Source organism: Hyla sarda, unplaced genomic scaffold (assembly GCF_029499605.1).
Source record: "Hyla sarda isolate aHylSar1 unplaced genomic scaffold, aHylSar1.hap1 scaffold_1099, whole genome shotgun sequence".
Classification (NCBI taxonomy): domain Eukaryota; kingdom Metazoa; phylum Chordata; class Amphibia; order Anura; family Hylidae; genus Hyla; species Hyla sarda.
Window position 1 is genome coordinate 76,093 of NW_026607719.1, and position 19,239 is coordinate 95,331.

Consider the following 19,239-nt stretch of genomic DNA (forward strand, 5'->3'; position numbering starts at 1 on the left):
CCCACACAGGTAAGTCCAATGGGGTGCAGGCATGTCCTCTATGCTTACAGCTTCCCGTGGGTGTTGGTTTGATACCGTTTGGGGACAGCCAAGGAGGCATCTGCAGGCAACAAAGGTAGGTGTGTGCTTGTGTGTGTGTTTCCTATGCAGATCCTAAGCCCAGTGTCACATGCAAGTAGGAGGAGTAAGAAGGGTTCCTGGCAAATCCGGGTTATGGATTGCATTTAAAAAGGCCCCGTGGGAGTGCAATGGGCCCCTGTCTTGCTGCTTAGCAATAATGGTATGGGTTTAGGTTCTGCTGTGTGTACTGGTGGTTGACTGCCCCCCAGCCCAGAGTGTGCATGGAAAATTGTCTGGCAGCCTCCCTGACAGCAAGCAGTGATAGTGCCCATGAAGGGGACCTTGTTGGGCCCGCCCCTTTCACGGTTATCGCTTCTCGGCCTTTTGGCTAAGATCAAGTGTAGTATCTGTTCTTATCAGTTTAATATCTGATACGTCCCCTATCTGGGGACCATATATTAAATGGATTTTTGAGAACGGGGGCCGATTTCGAAGCTTGCTTCCGTCGCCCTATGCATTGACCCGATATGGCAGTATCTTCGGGTACAGTGCACCACCCCCTTACAGGGTTAAAAAGAAAGATTCCTACTTTCATTGCTACCTGCTTGCTGGCTAGCCAGCTAGCCGGCCCTGTGGGCCTTGCTGCTGCTGCTGCTGCTGCTGCAGCCAAAAAACAAAAGGTGGTGCTGCTGCTGCTTCTGCTGCTTCTGCTTGTGTCTGGCCGCTGTTGGAGCGTCCAGGCACAGGACTTCTGCTGCTGCTGACTAAATGGCCTCCTTAATTGGATCATTTGAGTAGCCAGCACACCTGTGCAGGTAGGGCATGACATGATAGGCAGCTGCCTTGATAGCGGGTGGGTGCTGAATGTTCCTAATTGACAAAATAAGATTAATGCTTATGAAGAAATATAAAATCTCATCCCTTCCCCAATATCGCGCCACACCCCTACCCCTTAATTCCCTGGTTGAACTTGATGGACATATGTCTTTTTTCGACCGTACTAACTATGTAACTATGTAACATAACATGGGGGGGTCTCCTGGCTGTTCACACAGGTGTGTCATTGCTGTACATTGACCATGCATTGCTTCTGTGGTATTGCAAAGGCAAAGACAAATGCTTCCAGCCATCCATTGCACTAATGGATTGGTCATCAGCTGGCTGTCTATGTCCCGCATCAATATAGACCAAAGTACAGAGGGTTAGGCTATGCTATAGTGCACCTACCTGATGCATCAGAAGGTGCGAGGCCCTTGCTAAATTCTGTGCACAGACTTTGAGATCTATGCTTTAGACTGTATCTAAACCTGCTCCAACATGGACTGACATTCTGGCCTACTTTCAGCCGATGCGACTTGTCTGTCGCTGAACAGTCGCTTTTTATGTATTCAGCACCTATGTATAATGTTGTAAAAATGCTCTAGAAGCTAAAGTCGCAGAAATGTCACACATATTTGGCCTGCAACTTTCTGTGCGACAAATTCAGACAGGAAAAATCAGTATAAATCCTTAGAAAATTATCCCCCAGTGTCTCCATCTGCTGGCGGTATTGAATAAGCATTGCTGCACTGATGGGGTATGCATTAGACGAAAAAAAAGAAGAAAAAGAAGAATAATACGCCCAGAAAAGAGGCGAAAAGGAGAAAAACGTAAAAAAACGTGAAAAAAAAGTAAGAGAAGGGAAAAAAAGGTGGAAATGGGTTTAAAAGTGATTTCGGCGGAGAAATATATATATATATATATATATATATATATATATATATATACGCGCACACACACACATATATATAAACGTATTCTCCGTTGAGATATTGCAGCCGCTGCTGTGTCCAGGCCCAGGAGCCTTAGCACTGTGCTGTGATGTCACTCAATACCACTGACATCACTAGGTGTAAACAACATCTCTCCTTTGCTGTGTATGTGACTATGGAGCTGTTTGGTGATGTCGTCTATTATGGCCTTCATAGAAGCAACAGGAGATTGTTGCATCCATCTAGAACCCTCAGAACTACAGTGCTATGATGTCACTCACTTCCACAGGCCTTGCAGAGTGTAAACAACAACAACCCAGCTTTGTCGTGTATGTAACCATAGGGATTGTGATGTCACCTAGAACCTTCACAGCAGCGACAGCTTTATGAGGAGCATCAGCACTGCTCTGCCTGAGCAGAACCATCACCGCCATAGGTTGTCAAATAACCCGGATTTAACCCACACAGGTAAGTCCAATGGGGTGCAGGCATGTCCTCTATGCTTACAGCTTCCCGTGGGTGTTGGTTTGATACCGTTTGGGGACAGCCAAGGAGGCATCTGCAGGCAACAAAGGTAGGTGTGTGCTTGTGTGTGTGTTTCCTATGCAGATCCTAAGCCCAGTGTCACATGCAAGTAGGAGGAGTAAGAAGGGTTCCTGGCAAATCCGGGTTATGGATTGCATTTAAAAAGGCCCCGTGGGAGTGCAATGGGCCCCTGTCTTGCTGCTTAGCAATAATGGTATGGGTTTAGGTTCTGCTGTGTGTACTGGTGGTTGACTGCCCCCCAGCCCAGAGTGTGCATGGAAAATTGTCTGGCAGCCTCCCTGACAGCAAGCAGTGATAGTGCCCATGAAGGGGACCTTGTTGGGCCCGCCCCTTTCACGGTTATCGCTTCTCGGCCTTTTGGCTAAGATCAAGTGTAGTATCTGTTCTTATCAGTTTAATATCTGATACGTCCCCTATCTGGGGACCATATATTAAATGGATTTTTGAGAACGGGGGCCGATTTCGAAGCTTGCTTCCGTCGCCCTATGCATTGACCCGATATGGCAGTATCTTCGGGTACAGTGCACCACCCCCTTACAGGGTTAAAAAGAAAGATTCCTACTTTCATTGCTACCTGCTTGCTGGCTAGCCAGCTAGCCAGCCCTGTGGGCCTTGCTGCTGCTGCTGCTGCTGCTGCAGCCAAAAAACAAAAGGTGGTGCTGCTGCTGCTTCTGCTGCTTCTGCTTGTGTCTGGCCGCTGTTGGAGCGTCCAGGCACAGGACTTCTGCTGCTGCTGACTAAATGGCCTCCTTAATTGGATCATTTGAGTAGCCAGCACACCTGTGCAGGTAGGGCATGACATGATAGGCAGCTGCCTTGATAGCGGGTGGGTGCTGAATGTTCCTAATTGACAAAATAAGATTAATGCTTATGAAGAAATATAAAATCTCATCCCTTCCCCAATATCGCGCCACACCCCTACCCCTTAATTCCCTGGTTGAACTTGATGGACATATGTCTTTTTTCGACCGTACTAACTATGTAACTATGTAACATAACATGGGGGGGTCTCCTGGCTGTTCACACAGGTGTGTCATTGCTGTACATTGACCATGCATTGCTTCTGTGGTATTGCAAAGGCAAAGACAAATGCTTCCAGCCATCCATTGCACTAATGGATTGGTCATCAGCTGGCTGTCTATGTCCCGCATCAATATAGACCAAAGTACAGAGGGTTAGGCTATGCTATAGTGCACCTACCTGATGCATCAGAAGGTGCGAGGCCCTTGCTAAATTCTGTGCACAGACTTTGAGATCTATGCTTTAGACTGTATCTAAACCTGCTCCAACATGGACTGACATTCTGGCCTACTTTCAGCCGATGCGACTTGTCTGTCGCTGAACAGTCGCTTTTTATGTATTCAGCACCTATGTATAATGTTGTAAAAATGCTCTAGAAGCTAAAGTCGCAGAAATGTCACACATATTTGGCCTGCAACTTTCTGTGCGACAAATTCAGACAGGAAAAATCAGTATAAATCCTTAGAAAATTATCCCCCAGTGTCTCCATCTGCTGGCGGTATTGAATAAGCATTGCTGCACTGATGGGGTATGCATTAGACGAAAAAAAAGAAGAAAAAGAAGAATAATACGCCCAGAAAAGAGGCGAAAAGGAGAAAAACGTAAAAAAACGTGAAAAAAAAGTAAGAGGAAGAGAAGGGAAAAAAAGGTGGAAATGGGTTTAAAAGTGATTTCGGCGGAGAAATATATATATATATATATATATATATATATATATATATATATATACGCGCACACACACACATATATATAAACGTATTCTCCGTTGAGATATTGCAGCCGCTGCTGTGTCCAGGCCCAGGAGCCTTAGCACTGTGCTGTGATGTCACTCAATACCACTGACATCACTAGGTGTAAACAACATCTCTCCTTTGCTGTGTATGTGACTATGGAGCTGTTTGGTGATGTCGTCTATTATGGCCTTCATAGAAGCAACAGGAGATTGTTGCATCCATCTAGAACCCTCAGAACTACAGTGCTATGATGTCACTCACTTCCACAGGCCTTGCAGAGTGTAAACAACAACAACCCAGCTTTGTCGTGTATGTAACCATAGGGATTGTGATGTCACCTAGAACCTTCACAGCAGCGACAGCTTTATGAGGAGCATCAGCACTGCTCTGCCTGAGCAGAACCATCACCGCCATAGGTTGTCAAATAACCCGGATTTAACCCACACAGGTAAGTCCAATGGGGTGCAGGCATGTCCTCTATGCTTACAGCTTCCCGTGGGTGTTGGTTTGATACCGTTTGGGGACAGCCAAGGAGGCATCTGCAGGCAACAAAGGTAGGTGTGTGCTTGTGTGTGTGTTTCCTATGCAGATCCTAAGCCCAGTGTCACATGCAAGTAGGAGGAGTAAGAAGGGTTCCTGGCAAATCCGGGTTATGGATTGCATTTAAAAAGGCCCCGTGGGAGTGCAATGGGCCCCTGTCTTGCTGCTTAGCAATAATGGTATGGGTTTAGGTTCTGCTGTGTGTACTGGTGGTTGACTGCCCCCCAGCCCAGAGTGTGCATGGAAAATTGTCTGGCAGCCTCCCTGACAGCAAGCAGTGATAGTGCCCATGAAGGGGACCTTGTTGGGCCCGCCCCTTTCACGGTTATCGCTTCTCGGCCTTTTGGCTAAGATCAAGTGTAGTATCTGTTCTTATCAGTTTAATATCTGATACGTCCCCTATCTGGGGACCATATATTAAATGGATTTTTGAGAACGGGGGCCGATTTCGAAGCTTGCTTCCGTCGCCCTATGCATTGACCCGATATGGCAGTATCTTCGGGTACAGTGCACCACCCCCTTACAGGGTTAAAAAGAAAGATTCCTACTTTCATTGCTACCTGCTTGCTGGCTAGCCAGCTAGCCAGCCCTGTGGGCCTTGCTGCTGCTGCTGCTGCTGCTGCAGCCAAAAAACAAAAGGTGGTGCTGCTGCTGCTTCTGCTGCTTCTGCTTGTGTCTGGCCGCTGTTGGAGCGTCCAGGCACAGGACTTCTGCTGCTGCTGACTAAATGGCCTCCTTAATTGGATCATTTGAGTAGCCAGCACACCTGTGCAGGTAGGGCATGACATGATAGGCAGCTGCCTTGATAGCGGGTGGGTGCTGAATGTTCCTAATTGACAAAATAAGATTAATGCTTATGAAGAAATATAAAATCTCATCCCTTCCCCAATATCGCGCCACACCCCTACCCCTTAATTCCCTGGTTGAACTTGATGGACATATGTCTTTTTTCGACCGTACTAACTATGTAACTATGTAACATAACATGGGGGGGTCTCCTGGCTGTTCACACAGGTGTGTCATTGCTGTACATTGACCATGCATTGCTTCTGTGGTATTGCAAAGGCAAAGACAAATGCTTCCAGCCATCCATTGCACTAATGGATTGGTCATCAGCTGGCTGTCTATGTCCCGCATCAATATAGACCAAAGTACAGAGGGTTAGGCTATGCTATAGTGCACCTACCTGATGCATCAGAAGGTGCGAGGCCCTTGCTAAATTCTGTGCACAGACTTTGAGATCTATGCTTTAGACTGTATCTAAACCTGCTCCAACATGGACTGACATTCTGGCCTACTTTCAGCCGATGCGACTTGTCTGTCGCTGAACAGTCGCTTTTTATGTATTCAGCACCTATGTATAATGTTGTAAAAATGCTCTAGAAGCTAAAGTCGCAGAAATGTCACACATATTTGGCCTGCAACTTTCTGTGCGACAAATTCAGACAGGAAAAATCAGTATAAATCCTTAGAAAATTATCCCCCAGTGTCTCCATCTGCTGGCGGTATTGAATAAGCATTGCTGCACTGATGGGGTATGCATTAGACGAAAAAAAAGAAGAAAAAGAAGAATAATACGCCCAGAAAAGAGGCGAAAAGGAGAAAAACGTAAAAAAACGTGAAAAAAAAGTAAGAGAAGGGAAAAAAAGGTGGAAATGGGTTTAAAAGTGATTTCGGCGGAGAAATATATATATATATATATATATATATATATATATATACGCGCACACACACACATATATATAAACGTATTCTCCGTTGAGATATTGCAGCCGCTGCTGTGTCCAGGCCCAGGAGCCTTAGCACTGTGCTGTGATGTCACTCAATACCACTGACATCACTAGGTGTAAACAACATCTCTCCTTTGCTGTGTATGTGACTATGGAGCTGTTTGGTGATGTCGTCTATTATGGCCTTCATAGAAGCAACAGGAGATTGTTGCATCCATCTAGAACCCTCAGAACTACAGTGCTATGATGTCACTCACTTCCACAGGCCTTGCAGAGTGTAAACAACAACAACCCAGCTTTGTCGTGTATGTAACCATAGGGATTGTGATGTCACCTAGAACCTTCACAGCAGCGACAGCTTTATGAGGAGCATCAGCACTGCTCTGCCTGAGCAGAACCATCACCGCCATAGGTTGTCAAATAACCCGGATTTAACCCACACAGGTAAGTCCAATGGGGTGCAGGCATGTCCTCTATGCTTACAGCTTCCCGTGGGTGTTGGTTTGATACCGTTTGGGGACAGCCAAGGAGGCATCTGCAGGCAACAAAGGTAGGTGTGTGCTTGTGTGTGTGTTTCCTATGCAGATCCTAAGCCCAGTGTCACATGCAAGTAGGAGGAGTAAGAAGGGTTCCTGGCAAATCCGGGTTATGGATTGCATTTAAAAAGGCCCCGTGGGAGTGCAATGGGCCCCTGTCTTGCTGCTTAGCAATAATGGTATGGGTTTAGGTTCTGCTGTGTGTACTGGTGGTTGACTGCCCCCCAGCCCAGAGTGTGCATGGAAAATTGTCTGGCAGCCTCCCTGACAGCAAGCAGTGATAGTGCCCATGAAGGGGACCTTGTTGGGCCCGCCCCTTTCACGGTTATCGCTTCTCGGCCTTTTGGCTAAGATCAAGTGTAGTATCTGTTCTTATCAGTTTTCATGCTGGTGGGGATGGGTGCTGCATGGAGGATGCAGGTGTACCAGGGCTTTCCGGGGCTGGTTCTGAGGAATCAGCTCGACGGCTGCCCCGATGTGACCTGTTCCCTCCGGGTCTCGCCATGAGGCTGAGAGGGTCTAGAGCCGAGGTACTTTTGTGCCTCGGGGAGTGGTGACCCCGAGGTGCCGAAACTCACTGGGAGAATAGGCTCACTGAGTTGAAGCACGGGCACCATAATCTCTTCACCTTGTGGCACTCACCTCTTGATTCCCGGCCTTCTGGCTAGGATCAGAGAAATTTTTATAGATCCGGCCGGATGTCCGGGCAGTATATCTGCACACATTCACTTATTTATTTATTTTTTGTCTCACTGTGTCACTTTTTGCGTGTTGTGTGTTCACAGGATTTGTCAGGATGCGATAGCCCTTCTGGGTGTCCCCCCTGGCGGTCTAGGGGAGGTGTGTGTGGCCATTAGGTTCCGCACCTCCCTGCAAACACCCCGGGTACCCCTGCTTTGGCAGGGTACCTACCGTAATCGGCTCTGCGGGCAGATACCTTGGCCAACGCCAAGGGGGATGCCGGGAGCATTTGTGGTCCCCTAGTAGCTTTGGCGAAAAGGGACATCGAACCTGGAACCTCGCAGGTACCTTTTGGTCCGGAGGCGAAGGGTAAGGTTTGTTGGGGGGCCTCTCTCCTATCGGAGAAGGGCTTGCGATAGACCGCATCCTTTGTGCACGTTTTTTTTTAGTGTAACACGTTTGCACTTTTTCTTGCACTTTGGGTGAATCGAAAGCACGTTCCTCGGCTTTAGATAAAAAAAAAAAAATCTGTTCTTATCAGTTTAATATCTGATACGTCCCCTATCTGGGGACCATATATTAAATGGATTTTTGAGAACGGGGGCCGATTTCGAAGCTTGCTTCCGTCGCCCTATGCATTGACCCGATATGGCAGTATCTTCGGGTACAGTGCACCACCCCCTTACAGGGTTAAAAAGAAAGATTCCTACTTTCATTGCTACCTGCTTGCTGGCTAGCCAGCTAGCCAGCCCTGTGGGCCTTGCTGCTGCTGCTGCTGCTGCTGCAGCCAAAAAACAAAAGGTGGTGCTGCTGCTGCTTCTGCTGCTTCTGCTTGTGTCTGGCCGCTGTTGGAGCGTCCAGGCACAGGACTTCTGCTGCTGCTGACTAAATGGCCTCCTTAATTGGATCATTTGAGTAGCCAGCACACCTGTGCAGGTAGGGCATGACATGATAGGCAGCTGCCTTGATAGCGGGTGGGTGCTGAATGTTCCTAATTGACAAAATAAGATTAATGCTTATGAAGAAATATAAAATCTCATCCCTTCCCCAATATCGCGCCACACCCCTACCCCTTAATTCCCTGGTTGAACTTGATGGACATATGTCTTTTTTCGACCGTACTAACTATGTAACTATGTAACATAACATGGGGGGGTCTCCTGGCTGTTCACACAGGTGTGTCATTGCTGTACATTGACCATGCATTGCTTCTGTGGTATTGCAAAGGCAAAGACAAATGCTTCCAGCCATCCATTGCACTAATGGATTGGTCATCAGCTGGCTGTCTATGTCCCGCATCAATATAGACCAAAGTACAGAGGGTTAGGCTATGCTATAGTGCACCTACCTGATGCATCAGAAGGTGCGAGGCCCTTGCTAAATTCTGTGCACAGACTTTGAGATCTATGCTTTAGACTGTATCTAAACCTGCTCCAACATGGACTGACATTCTGGCCTACTTTCAGCCGATGCGACTTGTCTGTCGCTGAACAGTCGCTTTTTATGTATTCAGCACCTATGTATAATGTTGTAAAAATGCTCTAGAAGCTAAAGTCGCAGAAATGTCACACATATTTGGCCTGCAACTTTCTGTGCGACAAATTCAGACAGGAAAAATCAGTATAAATCCTTAGAAAATTATCCCCCAGTGTCTCCATCTGCTGGCGGTATTGAATAAGCATTGCTGCACTGATGGGGTATGCATTAGACGAAAAAAAAGAAGAAAAAGAAGAATAATACGCCCAGAAAAGAGGCGAAAAGGAGAAAAACGTAAAAAAACGTGAAAAAAAAGTAAGAGGAAGAGAAGGGAAAAAAAGGTGGAAATGGGTTTAAAAGTGATTTCGGCGGAGAAATATATATATATATATATATATATATATATATATATATATATATACGCGCACACACACACATATATATAAACGTATTCTCCGTTGAGATATTGCAGCCGCTGCTGTGTCCAGGCCCAGGAGCCTTAGCACTGTGCTGTGATGTCACTCAATACCACTGACATCACTAGGTGTAAACAACATCTCTCCTTTGCTGTGTATGTGACTATGGAGCTGTTTGGTGATGTCGTCTATTATGGCCTTCATAGAAGCAACAGGAGATTGTTGCATCCATCTAGAACCCTCAGAACTACAGTGCTATGATGTCACTCACTTCCACAGGCCTTGCAGAGTGTAAACAACAACAACCCAGCTTTGTCGTGTATGTAACCATAGGGATTGTGATGTCACCTAGAACCTTCACAGCAGCGACAGCTTTATGAGGAGCATCAGCACTGCTCTGCCTGAGCAGAACCATCACCGCCATAGGTTGTCAAATAACCCGGATTTAACCCACACAGGTAAGTCCAATGGGGTGCAGGCATGTCCTCTATGCTTACAGCTTCCCGTGGGTGTTGGTTTGATACCGTTTGGGGACAGCCAAGGAGGCATCTGCAGGCAACAAAGGTAGGTGTGTGCTTGTGTGTGTGTTTCCTATGCAGATCCTAAGCCCAGTGTCACATGCAAGTAGGAGGAGTAAGAAGGGTTCCTGGCAAATCCGGGTTATGGATTGCATTTAAAAAGGCCCCGTGGGAGTGCAATGGGCCCCTGTCTTGCTGCTTAGCAATAATGGTATGGGTTTAGGTTCTGCTGTGTGTACTGGTGGTTGACTGCCCCCCAGCCCAGAGTGTGCATGGAAAATTGTCTGGCAGCCTCCCTGACAGCAAGCAGTGATAGTGCCCATGAAGGGGACCTTGTTGGGCCCGCCCCTTTCACGGTTATCGCTTCTCGGCCTTTTGGCTAAGATCAAGTGTAGTATCTGTTCTTATCAGTTTAATATCTGATACGTCCCCTATCTGGGGACCATATATTAAATGGATTTTTGAGAACGGGGGCCGATTTCGAAGCTTGCTTCCGTCGCCCTATGCATTGACCCGATATGGCAGTATCTTCGGGTACAGTGCACCACCCCCTTACAGGGTTAAAAAGAAAGATTCCTACTTTCATTGCTACCTGCTTGCTGGCTAGCCAGCTAGCCAGCCCTGTGGGCCTTGCTGCTGCTGCTGCTGCTGCTGCAGCCAAAAAACAAAAGGTGGTGCTGCTGCTGCTTCTGCTGCTTCTGCTTGTGTCTGGCCGCTGTTGGAGCGTCCAGGCACAGGACTTCTGCTGCTGCTGACTAAATGGCCTCCTTAATTGGATCATTTGAGTAGCCAGCACACCTGTGCAGGTAGGGCATGACATGATAGGCAGCTGCCTTGATAGCGGGTGGGTGCTGAATGTTCCTAATTGACAAAATAAGATTAATGCTTATGAAGAAATATAAAATCTCATCCCTTCCCCAATATCGCGCCACACCCCTACCCCTTAATTCCCTGGTTGAACTTGATGGACATATGTCTTTTTTCGACCGTACTAACTATGTAACTATGTAACATAACATGGGGGGGTCTCCTGGCTGTTCACACAGGTGTGTCATTGCTGTACATTGACCATGCATTGCTTCTGTGGTATTGCAAAGGCAAAGACAAATGCTTCCAGCCATCCATTGCACTAATGGATTGGTCATCAGCTGGCTGTCTATGTCCCGCATCAATATAGACCAAAGTACAGAGGGTTAGGCTATGCTATAGTGCACCTACCTGATGCATCAGAAGGTGCGAGGCCCTTGCTAAATTCTGTGCACAGACTTTGAGATCTATGCTTTAGACTGTATCTAAACCTGCTCCAACATGGACTGACATTCTGGCCTACTTTCAGCCGATGCGACTTGTCTGTCGCTGAACAGTCGCTTTTTATGTATTCAGCACCTATGTATAATGTTGTAAAAATGCTCTAGAAGCTAAAGTCGCAGAAATGTCACACATATTTGGCCTGCAACTTTCTGTGCGACAAATTCAGACAGGAAAAATCAGTATAAATCCTTAGAAAATTATCCCCCAGTGTCTCCATCTGCTGGCGGTATTGAATAAGCATTGCTGCACTGATGGGGTATGCATTAGACGAAAAAAAAGAAGAAAAAGAAGAATAATACGCCCAGAAAAGAGGCGAAAAGGAGAAAAACGTAAAAAAACGTGAAAAAAAAGTAAGAGGAAGAGAAGGGAAAAAAAGGTGGAAATGGGTTTAAAAGTGATTTCGGCGGAGAAATATATATATATATATATATATATATATATATATATATATATATACGCGCACACACACACATATATATAAACGTATTCTCCGTTGAGATATTGCAGCCGCTGCTGTGTCCAGGCCCAGGAGCCTTAGCACTGTGCTGTGATGTCACTCAATACCACTGACATCACTAGGTGTAAACAACATCTCTCCTTTGCTGTGTATGTGACTATGGAGCTGTTTGGTGATGTCGTCTATTATGGCCTTCATAGAAGCAACAGGAGATTGTTGCATCCATCTAGAACCCTCAGAACTACAGTGCTATGATGTCACTCACTTCCACAGGCCTTGCAGAGTGTAAACAACAACAACCCAGCTTTGTCGTGTATGTAACCATAGGGATTGTGATGTCACCTAGAACCTTCACAGCAGCGACAGCTTTATGAGGAGCATCAGCACTGCTCTGCCTGAGCAGAACCATCACCGCCATAGGTTGTCAAATAACCCGGATTTAACCCACACAGGTAAGTCCAATGGGGTGCAGGCATGTCCTCTATGCTTACAGCTTCCCGTGGGTGTTGGTTTGATACCGTTTGGGGACAGCCAAGGAGGCATCTGCAGGCAACAAAGGTAGGTGTGTGCTTGTGTGTGTGTTTCCTATGCAGATCCTAAGCCCAGTGTCACATGCAAGTAGGAGGAGTAAGAAGGGTTCCTGGCAAATCCGGGTTATGGATTGCATTTAAAAAGGCCCCGTGGGAGTGCAATGGGCCCCCTGTCTTGCTGCTTAGCAATAATGGTATGGGTTTAGGTTCTGCTGTGTGTACTGGTGGTTGACTGCCCCCCCAGCCCAGAGTGTGCATGGAAAATTGTCTGGCAGCCTCCCTGACAGCAAGCAGTGATAGTGCCCATGAAGGGGACCTTGTTGGGCCCGCCCCTTTCACGGTTATCGCTTCTCGGCCTTTTGGCTAAGATCAAGTGTAGTATCTGTTCTTATCAGTTTAATATCTGATACGTCCCCTATCTGGGGACCATATATTAAATGGATTTTTGAGAACGGGGGCCGATTTCGAAGCTTGCTTCCGTCGCCCTATGCATTGACCCGATATGGCAGTATCTTCGGGTACAGTGCACCACCCCCTTACAGGGTTAAAAAGAAAGATTCCTACTTTCATTGCTACCTGCTTGCTGGCTAGCCAGCTAGCCAGCCCTGTGGGCCTTGCTGCTGCTGCTGCTGCTGCTGCAGCCAAAAAACAAAAGGTGGTGCTGCTGCTGCTTCTGCTGCTTCTGCTTGTGTCTGGCCGCTGTTGGAGCGTCCAGGCACAGGACTTCTGCTGCTGCTGACTAAATGGCCTCCTTAATTGGATCATTTGAGTAGCCAGCACACCTGTGCAGGTAGGGCATGACATGATAGGCAGCTGCCTTGATAGCGGGTGGGTGCTGAATGTTCCTAATTGACAAAATAAGATTAATGCTTATGAAGAAATATAAAATCTCATCCCTTCCCCAATATCGCGCCACACCCTACCCCTACCCCTTAATTCCCTGGTTGAACTTGATGGACATATGTCTTTTTTCGACCGTACTAACTATGTAACTATGTAACATAACATGGGGGGGTCTCCTGGCTGTTCACACAGGTGTGTCATTGCTGTACATTGACCATTGCATTGCTTCTGTGGTATTGCAAAGGCAAAGACAAATGCTTCCAGCCATCCATTGCACTAATGGATTGGTCATCAGCTGGCTGTCTATGTCCCGCATCAATATAGACCAAAGTACAGAGGGTTAGGCTATGCTATAGTGCACCTACCTGATGCATCAGAAGGTGCGAGGCCCTTGCTAAATTCTGTGCACAGACTTTGAGATCTATGCTTTAGACTGTATCTAAACCTGCTCCAACATGGACTGACATTCTGGCCTACTTTCAGCCGATGCGACTTGTCTGTCGCTGAACAGTCGCTTTTTATGTATTCAGCACCTATGTATAATGTTGTAAAAATGCTCTAGAAGCTAAAGTCGCAGAAATGTCACACATATTTGGCCTGCAACTTTCTGTGCGACAAATTCAGACAGGAAAAATCAGTATAAATCCTTAGAAAATTATCCCCCAGTGTCTCCATCTGCTGGCGGTATTGAATAAGCATTGCTGCACTGATGGGGTATGCATTAGACGAAAAAAAAGAAGAAAAAGAAGAATAATACGCCCAGAAAAGAGGCGAAAAGGAGAAAAACGTAAAAAAACGTGAAAAAAAAGTAAGAGGAAGAGAAGGGAAAAAAAGGTGGAAATGGGTTTAAAAGTGATTTCGGCGGAGAAATATATATATATATATATATATATATATATATATATATATATATATACGCGCACACACACACATATATATAAACGTATTCTCCGTTGAGATATTGCAGCCGCTGCTGTGTCCAGGCCCAGGAGCCTTAGCACTGTGCTGTGATGTCACTCAATACCACTGACATCACTAGGTGTAAACAACATCTCTCCTTTGCTGTGTATGTGACTATGGAGCTGTTTGGTGATGTCGTCTATTATGGCCTTCATAGAAGCAACAGGAGATTGTTGCATCCATCTAGAACCCTCAGAACTACAGTGCTATGATGTCACTCACTTCCACAGGCCTTGCAGAGTGTAAACAACAACAACCCAGCTTTGTCGTGTATGTAACCATAGGGATTGTGATGTCACCTAGAACCTTCACAGCAGCGACAGCTTTATGAGGAGCATCAGCACTGCTCTGCCTGAGCAGAACCATCACCGCCATAGGTTGTCAAATAACCCGGATTTAACCCACACAGGTAAGTCCAATGGGGTGCAGGCATGTCCTCTATGCTTACAGCTTCCCGTGGGTGTTGGTTTGATACCGTTTGGGGACAGCCAAGGAGGCATCTGCAGGCAACAAAGGTAGGTGTGTGCTTGTGTGTGTGTTTCCTATGCAGATCCTAAGCCCAGTGTCACATGCAAGTAGGAGGAGTAAGAAGGGTTCCTGGCAAATCCGGGTTATGGATTGCATTTAAAAAGGCCCCGTGGGAGTGCAATGGGCCCCTGTCTTGCTGCTTAGCAATAATGGTATGGGTTTAGGTTCTGCTGTGTGTACTGGTGGTTGACTGCCCCCCAGCCCAGAGTGTGCATGGAAAATTGTCTGGCAGCCTCCCTGACAGCAAGCAGTGATAGTGCCCATGAAGGGGACCTTGTTGGGCCCGCCCCTTTCACGGTTATCGCTTCTCGGCCTTTTGGCTAAGATCAAGTGTAGTATCTGTTCTTATCAGTTTAATATCTGATACGTCCCCTATCTGGGGACCATATATTAAATGGATTTTTGAGAACGGGGGCCGATTTCGAAGCTTGCTTCCGTCGCCCTATGCATTGACCCGATATGGCAGTATCTTCGGGTACAGTGCACCACCCCCTTACAGGGTTAAAAAGAAAGATTCCTACTTTCATTGCTACCTGCTTGCTGGCTAGCCAGCTAGCCAGCCCTGTGGGCCTTGCTGCTGCTGCTGCTGCTGCTGCAGCCAAAAAACAAAAGGTGGTGCTGCTGCTGCTTCTGCTGCTTCTGCTTGTGTCTGGCCGCTGTTGGAGCGTCCAGGCACAGGACTTCTGCTGCTGCTGACTAAATGGCCTCCTTAATTGGATCATTTGAGTAGCCAGCACACCTGTGCAGGTAGGGCATGACATGATAGGCAGCTGCCTTGATAGCGGGTGGGTGCTGAATGTTCCTAATTGACAAAATAAGATTAATGCTTATGAAGAAATATAAAATCTCATCCCTTCCCCAATATCGCGCCACACCCCTACCCCTTAATTCCCTGGTTGAACTTGATGGACATATGTCTTTTTTCGACCGTACTAACTATGTAACTATGTAACATAACATGGGGGGGTCTCCTGGCTGTTCACACAGGTGTGTCATTGCTGTACATTGACCATGCATTGCTTCTGTGGTATTGCAAAGGCAAAGACAAATGCTTCCAGCCATCCATTGCACTAATGGATTGGTCATCAGCTGGCTGTCTATGTCCCGCATCAATATAGACCAAAGTACAGAGGGTTAGGCTATGCTATAGTGCACCTACCTGATGCATCAGAAGGTGCGAGGCCCTTGCTAAATTCTGTGCACAGACTTTGAGATCTATGCTTTAGACTGTATCTAAACCTGCTCCAACATGGACTGACATTCTGGCCTACTTTCAGCCGATGCGACTTGTCTGTCGCTGAACAGTCGCTTTTTATGTATTCAGCACCTATGTATAATGTTGTAAAAATGCTCTAGAAGCTAAAGTCGCAGAAATGTCACACATATTTGGCCTGCAACTTTCTGTGCGACAAATTCAGACAGGAAAAATCAGTATAAATCCTTAGAAAATTATCCCCCAGTGTCTCCATCTGCTGGCGGTATTGAATAAGCATTGCTGCACTGATGGGGTATGCATTAGACGAAAAAAAAGAAGAAAAAGAAGAATAATACGCCCAGAAAAGAGGCGAAAAGGAGAAAAACGTAAAAAAACGTGAAAAAAAAGTAAGAGGAAGAGAAGGGAAAAAAAAGGTGGAAATGGGTTTAAAAGTGATTTCGGCGGAGAAATATATAATATACTATATATATATATATATATATATATATATACGCGCACACACACACATATATATAAACGTATTCTCCGTTGAGATATTGCAGCCGCTGCTGTGTCCAGGCCCAGGAGCCTTAGCACTGTGCTGTGATGTCACTCAATACCACTGACATCACTAGGTGTAAACAAACAACATCTCTCCTTTGCTGTGTATGTGACTATGGAGCTGTTTGGTGATGTCGTCTATTATGGCCTTCATAGAAGCAACAGGAGATTGTTGCATCCATCTAGAACCCTCAGAACTACAGTGCTATGATGTCACTCACTTCCACAGGCCTTGCAGAGTGTAAACAACAACAACCCAGCTTTGTCGTGTGTTGTGTATGTAACCATAGGGATTGTGATGTCACCTAGAACCTTCACAGCAGCGACAGCTTTATGAGGAGCATCAGCACTGCTCTGCCTGAGCAGAACCATCACCGCCATAGGTTGTCAAATAACCCGGATTTAACCCACACAGGTAAGTCCAATGGGGTGCAGGCATGTCCTCTATGCTTACAGCTTCCCGTGGGTGTTGGTTTGATACCGTTTGGGGACAGCCAAGGAGGCATCTGCAGGCAACAAAGGTAGGTGTGTGCTTGTGTGTGTGTTTCCTATGCAGATCCTAAGCCCAGTGTCACATGCAAGTAGGAGGAGTAAGAAGGGTTCCTGGCAAATCCGGGTTATGGATTGCATTTAAAAAGGCCCCGTGGGAGTGCAATGGGCCCCTGTCTTGCTGCTTAGCAATAATGGTATGGGTTTAGGTTCTGCTGTGTGTACTGGTGGTTGACTGCCCCCCAGCCCAGAGTGTGCATGGAAAATTGTCTGGCAGCCTCCCTGACAGCAAGCAGTGATAGTGCCCATGAAGGGGACCTTGTTGGGCCCGCCCCTTTCACGGTTATCGCTTCTCGGCCTTTTGGCTAAGATCAAGTGTAGTATCTGTTCTTATCAGTTTAATATCTGATACGTCCCCTATCTGGGGACCATATATTAAATGGATTTTTGAGAACGGGGGCCGATTTCGAAGCTTGCTTCCGTCGCCCTATGCATTGACCCGATATGGCAGTATCTTCGGGTACAGTGCACCACCCCCTTACAGGGTTAAAAAGAAAGATTCCTACTTTCATTGCTACCTGCTTGCTGGCTAGCCAGCTAGCCAGCCCTGTGGGCCTTGCTGCTGCTGCTGCTGCTGCTGCAGCCAAAAAACAAAAGGTGGTGCTGCTGCTGCTTCTGCTGCTTCTGCTTGTGTCTGGCCGCTGTTGGAGCGTCCAGGCACAGGACTTCTGCTGCTGCTGACTAAATGGCCTCCTTAATTGGATCATTTGAGTAGCCAGCACACCTGTGCAGGTAGGGCATGACATGATAGGCAGCTGCCTTGATAGCGGGTGGGTGCTGAATGTTCCTAATTGACAAAATAAGATTAATGCTTATGAAGAAATATAAAATCTCATCCCTTCCCCAATATCGCGCCACACCCCTACCCCTTAATTCCCTGGTTGAACTTGATGGACATATGTCTTTTTTCGACCGTACTAACTATGTAACTATGTAACATAACATGGGGGGGTCTCCTGGCTGTTCACACAGGTGTGTCATTGCTGTACATTGACCATGCATTGCTTCTGTGGTATTGCAAAGGCAAAGACAAATGCTTCCAGCCATCCATTGCACTAATGGATTGGTCATCAGCTGGCTGTCTATGTCCCGCATCAATATAGACCAAAGTACAGAGGGTTAGGCTATGCTATAGTGCACCTACCTGATGCATCAGAAGGTGCGAGGCCCTTGCTAAATTCTGTGCACAGACTTTGAGATCTATGCTTTAGACTGTATCTAAACCTGCTCCAACATGGACTGACATTCTGGCCTACTTTCAGCCGATGCGACTTGTCTGTCGCTGAACAGTCGCTTTTTATGTATTCAGCACCTATGTATAATGTTGTAAAAATGCTCTAGAAGCTAAAGTCGCAGAAATGTCACACATATTTGGCCTGCAACTTTCTGTGCGACAAATTCAGACAGGAAAAATCAGTATAAATCCTTAGAAAATTATCCCCCAGTGTCTCCATCTGCTGGCGGTATTGAATAAGCATTGCTGCACTGATGGGGTATGCATTAGACGAAAAAAAAGAAGAAAAAGAAGAATAATACGCCCAGAAAAGAGGCGAAAAGGAGAAAAACGTAAAAAAACGTGAAAAAAAAGTAAGAGGAAGAGAAGGGAAAAAAAGGTGGAAATGGGTTTAAAAGTGATTTCGGCGGAGAAATATATATATACATATATATATATATATATATATATATATATATATATATACGCGCACACACACACATATATATAAACGTATTCTCCGTTGAGATATTGCAGCCGCTGCTGTGTCCAGGCCCAGGAGCCTTAGCACTGTGCTGTGATGTCACTCAATACCACTGACATCACTAGGTGTAAACAACATCTCTCCTTTGCTGTGTATGTGACTATGGAGCTGTTTGGTGATGTCGTCTATTATGGCCTTCATAGAAGCAACAGGAGATTGTTGCATCCATCTAGAACCCTCAGAACTACAGTGCTATGATGTCACTCACTTCCACAGGCCTTGCAGAGTGTAAACAACAACAACCCAGCTTTGTTGTGTATGTAACCATAGGGATTGTGATGTCACCTAGAACCTTCACAGCAGCGACAGCTTTATGAGGAGCATCAGCACTGCTCTGCCTGAGCAGAACCATCACCGCCATAGGTTGTCAAATAACCCGGATTTAACCCACATAGGTAAGTCCAATGGGGTGCAGGCATGTCCTCTATGCTTACAGCTTCCCGTGGGTGTTGGTTTGATACCGTTTGGGGACAGCCAAGGAGGCATCTGCAGGCAACAAAGGTAGGTGTGTGCTTGTGTGTGTGTTTCCTATGCAGATCC

General features: G+C 46.4%; 7 non-coding genes and 2 pseudogenes across 7 annotated transcripts; all 9 read left to right on the plus strand.

Moving 5' to 3' along the window:
• Nucleotides 1-428: 428 nt before the first annotated feature.
• LOC130300799 (U2 spliceosomal RNA) lies at nt 429-619 on the plus strand. Its single transcript, XR_008851620.1, has one exon. It is a non-coding gene; the product is annotated as a U2 spliceosomal RNA (small nuclear RNA).
• Nucleotides 620-2,698: 2,079 nt separating this feature from the next.
• LOC130300800 (U2 spliceosomal RNA) lies at nt 2,699-2,889 on the plus strand. The gene has a single exon (XR_008851621.1). It is a non-coding gene; the product is annotated as a U2 spliceosomal RNA (small nuclear RNA).
• A 2,089-nt stretch (nt 2,890-4,978) lies between these two features.
• On the plus strand, nt 4,979-5,169 carry LOC130300801 (U2 spliceosomal RNA). Its single transcript, XR_008851622.1, has one exon. It is a non-coding gene; the product is annotated as a U2 spliceosomal RNA (small nuclear RNA).
• A 2,075-nt stretch (nt 5,170-7,244) lies between these two features.
• On the plus strand, nt 7,245-7,404 carry LOC130300822 (U2 spliceosomal RNA; annotated as a pseudogene).
• Nucleotides 7,405-8,099: 695 nt separating this feature from the next.
• LOC130300818 (U2 spliceosomal RNA) lies at nt 8,100-8,278 on the plus strand (annotated as a pseudogene).
• Nucleotides 8,279-10,367: 2,089 nt separating this feature from the next.
• Nucleotides 10,368-10,558, plus strand: LOC130300802 (U2 spliceosomal RNA). The gene has a single exon (XR_008851623.1). It is a non-coding gene; the product is annotated as a U2 spliceosomal RNA (small nuclear RNA).
• Nucleotides 10,559-12,649: 2,091 nt separating this feature from the next.
• Nucleotides 12,650-12,840, plus strand: LOC130300803 (U2 spliceosomal RNA). Its single transcript, XR_008851624.1, has one exon. It is a non-coding gene; the product is annotated as a U2 spliceosomal RNA (small nuclear RNA).
• A 2,097-nt stretch (nt 12,841-14,937) lies between these two features.
• On the plus strand, nt 14,938-15,128 carry LOC130300805 (U2 spliceosomal RNA). Its single transcript, XR_008851625.1, has one exon. It is a non-coding gene; the product is annotated as a U2 spliceosomal RNA (small nuclear RNA).
• A 2,099-nt stretch (nt 15,129-17,227) lies between these two features.
• On the plus strand, nt 17,228-17,418 carry LOC130300806 (U2 spliceosomal RNA). Its single transcript, XR_008851626.1, has one exon. It is a non-coding gene; the product is annotated as a U2 spliceosomal RNA (small nuclear RNA).
• Nucleotides 17,419-19,239: the final 1,821 nt, after the last annotated feature.